The sequence below is a fragment of the Engraulis encrasicolus genome, chromosome 5, assembly GCF_034702125.1.
Source record: "Engraulis encrasicolus isolate BLACKSEA-1 chromosome 5, IST_EnEncr_1.0, whole genome shotgun sequence".
In the NCBI taxonomy this organism is placed as follows: domain Eukaryota; kingdom Metazoa; phylum Chordata; class Actinopteri; order Clupeiformes; family Engraulidae; genus Engraulis; species Engraulis encrasicolus.
Window position 1 is genome coordinate 38,053,474 of NC_085861.1, and position 6,774 is coordinate 38,060,247.

General features: G+C 45.0%; 1 protein-coding gene across 1 annotated transcript in view; it reads right to left on the minus strand.

Annotated features, from left to right (window-relative positions):
* LOC134449360 (proline-rich protein 36-like) overlaps positions 1 to 291 on the minus strand; it is a 9,473-nt gene extending 9,182 nt beyond the window's left edge. Inside the window, exon 1 of the mRNA XM_063199255.1 lies at positions 49 to 291. The gene's annotated coding sequence lies outside the window, so the exon portion shown is untranslated. The remainder of the gene's footprint in view (positions 1 to 48) is intronic.
* Between the last annotated feature and the right edge of the window lie 6,483 nt (positions 292 to 6,774).

The following is a 6,774-nucleotide window of genomic DNA, read 5'->3' on the forward strand; positions in this document are numbered from 1 at the left end:
GAATGTCATAGCGTTGTAACAACATAGTCTAGCAATGTCACTACTCACCTGAACACGCCCACTGTAGACTAGCCCGATTGCAGGTTTATCGGTCCCTCCGTGCTCCGAGCTGCACCGGGGACTACTGGCACGAACTCCTTCCCGTTTTCATGCGTGTCGCCTCGCCTGTCTGTGCTGAGGAGCGGGCGGCTGCTGGTTCGTTCACTTGATTTTCTTGCCACTACACTACACTACGTCCGCCGCTACGCTGCCTCTTTTTTTCACCGCTCCACTCCCTTACGCGCGACAACATGTGCATGGATACACGTGCCCAATTTAGTGCCGTCCAGACGGCGCCGCTCATTGGCTGTTGCGTTTGACAAAGGCGCCGCCCATTGGCTGACTTGCTAACCAGTGATCCGATCTGCCCCGACTGATTGGCCGGCTGTCAGTGCGCCCGTGGCCCCGCCTGCGCATGTGTCAGACGTGTGTAGTAGGGGAGGGCGACTCAACACTGTAAACACGAGAGGAGAGCGCACTGGTCGTGCACGCGCGCATGTGAAGGAATACAGTACCCTATGTCCCATCCGAGTATTGCGCCCACCGTATGCATTCTATCACACACACACACACACACATACGGTCTAGAGATGGGAGAGGAGAGAATGGTCTCTCCATCCTCAGCCCGTTCTCACTATTTCTTGGGACATCATGCAAGCGTTGGTCCTCTCTGTAAGTATAGGCCTAAAGCAATTATGAAAAATAATAAATGCATGATCTACATCCCCAGTCTCGCGTGGCTATGTTTTCTTCATGAAATCTCTTCTATTTGAGGGTATGTGTATCTTTATGCCAGACCAATGACTGCACCTGCCTGGCGCCATTCCTGACTCTCCAGTTCTGTGCCCCAGCCTCCACGTCTCTTTAGTCAAACATGTCAGGACTATGGTAGACATCATTCTATTCTATTCTATTCTATTTTATTCTATTGTCGGGACACTTATGGACTTTGTGGGTATCTCTTTCATGCAACACTCTGTGATGGAACAAGACAAGTTTATTTATCCTGTACTTAATGTTGCATAGTTTGGACTAACAAAAATGGAAATAATGAAACGCAAATACCTGAAACAGCTGAAGATATTAGACAAATGACAAGATCATATGAAATGTATCAGATATCGTTTTTTGTAGCAATATTATTTTTTATTCCAATGGCACACCTCTGACTCACCACTAGTCTCCTGTGTCCTGCCAACAACGTGCACCTCTCACTACCGACAGACTTGAGTCTCGTGCCTCTCTCCTCCCCTACTACCAAAGCGCACGCGCGTGCCGCACACACACACACACGAGCGCACACGCACAGTCTCTCATCTCGTATTGGGCTTCATAGTCTCGTGACTCTGTCCTCTCCTCTACTATCGGAAGAGTGATGAACTGCAAGCTATGACATCATCAAACGCAGTAGGACACACACACACACACACACACACACACACACACACACACACACACACACACACACACACACACACCACGTGCGCACACACGCAATCACACACACATACACACACACCCGCGCGTGCACACACACACACACACACACACACACATGCACGCAAGTGAGGAATTTTCAATATGTGGAGATAATGGATGGCGTTATGTAACATCTGTTACATCTATGTGAAGTGAGAGTTGTATGTGTGTGTGTGTGTGTGTGTGTTTGTCTGTTTGTGTGTCTGTGTGTATGTCTGTGTGTGTGTGGCATAACATTGGCAACTAACTGGCTCTGAGTACACTAATAGTTTCAGTTTCACAAGCCATTTGGCAGGTAGAGAATTTTGACTCTGTTATTTGCCCCTTGCACATCAATTGAAAAAGATTAGTTTATCAGTTACTCGATTGGTCTGATTTATTGAATGTGTTTGTGTGCGTGTGTCTGCGCGTGTGCACTTGTAAAACTTTTTTTTTTAATATATATTTTTAGGGGCTTTTTATGCCTTTATTGACAGGATAGTATGAGATGCTGACAGGAAATGAGTGGGTGAGAGAGACGGGGGAGGATTGGGAAATGACCCCGTCCGGACTTGAACTGGGGTCCCCATGGACATGCAAGCCCAAATGCGGGGGGCTTAGCGCACTGCGTCACAGCGCCCCCTCACTTGTAAAACTTGTGTGCGCGTGTGCATGAGTGTGTGCACGTGCGCCTGTGTGCGTGTGTGCGTGTGTGCGTACTTAGCATGACCAAAGTACAGTATGTTTTGCAGCTAAAAAGTGAAAGTGAAAGCCCATTGTTTCCCAACTCCAACTCCCATTGTCATTGTGACACAGCACTCCACAGCACACAAGTGAACACTGCACACTGCACACAACGAAATTGCATTTATGCCTCACCCGTGCAAGGGGGCAGCCCTCAGTGGCGCCCCGTGGGGAGCAGTGCGGTGGGACGGTACCATGCTCAGGGTACCTCAGTCATGGAGGAGGATGGGGGAGAGCAATGGTTGATTACTCCCCCCACCAACCTGGCGGGTCGGGAGTCGAACCGGCAACCTCTGGGATGCAAGTCTGACGCCCTAACCGCTCACCCATGACTGCCCTATGTCTATTATGTCTATAAATTGAAATGTCTATTAATTGAAATACAATATGGTGGACATGGAGAAGGTCCACATTTTCATGTTGCCTAAGTGCAATTTTCCCAGGGCTGTAGTACTCGAGTCCGTTTTTTTATGGACTTGGACTTGTCTCGGACTCGGTATTGTTTGGACTCGGACTTGTCTTGGACTCGGACAATGGTCATGCCAAATTAGGCTTTTGGACTCGCCGGGTCTGTCATTAAGTTTTGTTTAGAACACTGGCCATTATAGATTATAAAGTGGAGCTTGAAATCCAATAACAAACAAGTTTGTCTTCACATCCATGCCATATAGGTTATCTTCTAAGGTTCACACTATTGACATTCATCCTTTTCATTGTCAAACACTGACCGACATGTGACTCGGACTTGACTTGGACTCGAATCTTTTTGGACTCTGTCTTGTCTCGGACTCGAACCTCTTCGGACTCGGACTCGTCTCGGACTTGACTAGTACTGGTCTTGGACTTGTCTTGGACTCTACAAAGGTGGACTTGACTACAGCCCTGAATTTCCCAGTAATAATGAATACTTCGAATTTTTGGTGTGTGGCCCTGCTGTGGCCTTGCGGTAGGGCACTGGGTTACTACGCCGGCTCCGAGTCCGGCTCAGGTCATTTGATGATCCTTCCCCGTCTCTCCTCCTCTGTCCTGTCAAAAATAAAGGCAAAAAAGCCCTCAAAATATACAAAGAATTTCATGGCGGTGTAAGTATTTGAGAAAGAGGTAGCCTAACATTTGTGAATGGGCAGCATGAATTCTGGAAATAGTTGACTAATAATATTACACAATGCACCTTTAAAGTCTCCACTACTTTATTGTTAGAGGAGACCACTGCACCTGTTGACCTGAAGCCTACACATTAGTGGACAATGGCAACACCCTCTTCTCTCTCTCTCTCTCTCTCTTTCACACACACACACACACACACACACACACACACACACACACACACACACACACACACACACACACACACACACACACACACACACACACACACACACACACACACACACACACACACACACAAACCAGTTTCCAGTCCAGTGGTCTGGTGTGTACTCCCTTCCCCCCCTGCAACTGGATACATTTGCCCCACATGAATACAACATAAACATGAACTCGTTGACCTGCTTCCTCATGCCTGCCCGCACACACGCACCAGGGGCCACACAAGCACACTAATGCAAACAATGCGGTAGTTCAGTAGAGCTAGTTGGTGGGGCACTGGGTTAAGGTGTAAATCAGGGTATGACTGCTTACTTTTTTTGTATAAATTGCTATAAATGAAGTGGTCAAGATAATAGTTCATCAATGCATAATGCATAATTCTTGAACTAAAATTTTTTTAAGCCACGCCCCTTTTTAATCGCATAATGCTATCTAGAAAGCCTTTATATAGCTGTGCCATCATGTTTGGCATTGATATAGGCTTATCTAGTAGCATCTAGAGAATGTACACATTTAATCTAATAATTTGTAGTCATTTAATAGTAACAAAATCTTAAATTTGAAAAAATTACACTTAGAGGAAATAGCAATAGCTTCTGTTGAACACATAAGTGGCCTGGCACAACCTTAGCACCCTTTTCCCCTGGCACATATATGGCCTACTTTACGATACGATACGATGATACTTTATTGTCAGTTTGCACTGAAATTCAGTTTGCATCCCTGAGCAACACTCGTTAAGACGAAACAGAATACAGAAAACAGAAAAACATAGGCCTACACAATAACATCACATCACAAGACTATTGCACAGCTGACAAAACAAAAGACACAGGCCTATGTACAGGCAAACATACATACATACATACATACATATATTACATACAACCCACATAACTTGAAGATAATACCACCATGAAGTAATAAATACTACTGATTTAGCAAAAGAATAGATTGATGTATGAAAGCATGTTTAAGTCTGTTGCGGTTGAAGCGGGGCACTCTGAAACGCCTACTTGAGGGTAATGGCTGATATTCTTGGTAGAGAGTGTGTGTGATATCTGTAGAGATGCATGTGGCCAGTCGGAGCATACTTTTATTATGGGCTTCCTGGAATAGGTTTGCTATGGGCAGCCCAATGATCTTAGAGCAGATTTTAATTTGCCGTTGGAGTTTTGCTTTATCTTTTACAGAGAGGCTATTATACCAAGCTGTACTGCAGTAAAGCATAACACTCTGGATCACAGATGTAAAAAAATAAAATGATTTGGGCACTAGCAGCAAAGGATCTTAATCTTCGCAGGAAGTATATGCATTGCTGTATTTTTTTGCAAGTGAAGTTAATGTGGTCAGTCCAAGACAGATTTTGGTCAATCATAACACCCAGATATTTATAGGATGGGACTTGGCTGATGTCAGAGTCATGGATTTTTACGGGAGGTAGTTGGAGCTTGGGCGGTTTACCAAAAATTATCTCCTCTGTCTTTACTGTGTTAATAATGAGGTAGTTGTTATCACACCAATCAATTAACCAGTCCACATTGCCTTGGTACAGGGTGTGGTCCTCAGGTTGTGTGAAGAGGGTCACTAGAGTAGAGTCATCTGAATATTTGAGAAGATATTGATTTGGAACATTGGTGATACAGTCAAAAGTATACAGGGTGAACAACCTGGGGGAGCTACTTTACACTAATTTATGTTTGTCAGTCACTGTGAAGTGTGAGTCAAGGTTCAGTTTGTCCTGGCCACTTGGAATCTGTAGCCCCTGCCCTCTATGCCCTTTAGGACCAGTCATCAATCCATACAGGAAGACACCTGTCTCTCCCGTTAAACAGAATATAGAGTTTTGTGGTGATTTGTAAATTACAAAAGGGATTCTAGATGTTATTAGGTAGCCTAATAGTGAAGAGGCGTGGTTCAAGCCATTTCTAAAGAAAGAAAAGGTGCATCAGGTTGAATCATTTTAATGACGGGTTCATTTAGCCGACTATAATTTCATAACAGACATGCTTGGACATGTAGGCCTAACTGGCTTTCTATGGGTATTTTATGGGGATGGCTGATGTCATTTGATCCTTGAGCGGCACTCGTCAGAATCATAGGCCTACAGTACTACGCCACCTAAACTAGCAATATAAAAAGAACCCAAATTGTATCCATCATACCCGAGTTTACACCTTTCTCAATTCCACTAGTAGATTAGCCTATAACGGACAGTATAACCGCCAATGCAAATCACGTCATTTTCCTATGTAAACTGCCTCTTGTGCACATGTATAGTAAGCGCTACAGCAAGATTTCTGAATGAGTCCAGAGAGCCACGTCCCGTTGTCACTTTACGCCAATGAAAACCATAGGCTGCCACTACTCCCCGCCTTTCTTCTGGATGACTGACCAATGTGGAGACGACAGGGGTCAGGACTGTTGCATAACATAACGTCATGCACGTTGTATGGCTCGCCCGCTCCACCGTGCAGACGGAGGGCAAGGCGAGCCTAACGATGGAGAGCGTCGAATAATATCGAATATGATTAGCATTGAAACATCATGGCTCGGACACAGACATAGCTGTAGCCTACTGTCAAACTCGGACGAGAGAGAAAACACCCATTCTGACAACATGTGAGGACGCCGAGAAGACGCAACGGCGTAATGCCACGGTCACTGTCTGAAATGCCATGTCCAAGAATTTGTTAGGGAAAGTGACACTTAGGCCTATACTAATCTTGGCCGAGACCTGCTGTTGTGTAGCCTATTTTTTTCCAAAGTTTTCCGACATTTAACCCTACTAGAATTGAATGTAGGCTACCTCCTACAATCCCAATGCAATGTCCAATGCCACACCGTAAGTGCCATATACAGCCGTGCAAACAGTCGTCCACTCTACTGTGATGGAATTTCGAGGCTGGAGCTCGCGCGCCCTCTGCTGCCCATGCCTTCACCAATCCTACACTTGGGAAAACATGCTGTTGTCGCGAGCACATTATGTCCTGCTACATGTTTTTTCCATTATTAATTCAACCATATGATCATAACCAGCTCAACTCCCCAACCAGGTAGATCACAGGTGTCAGAAGGTAAAAGTAGAAGTACCTGTTATTCCACCTGGCCCATCAATGAGGTAGATAAGCCATGTTGTTACTGAAAAGCACCAAAAACCTACAAAAAAAAAAAAAAAAAAAAAACCTCGAATTTGATCCAATC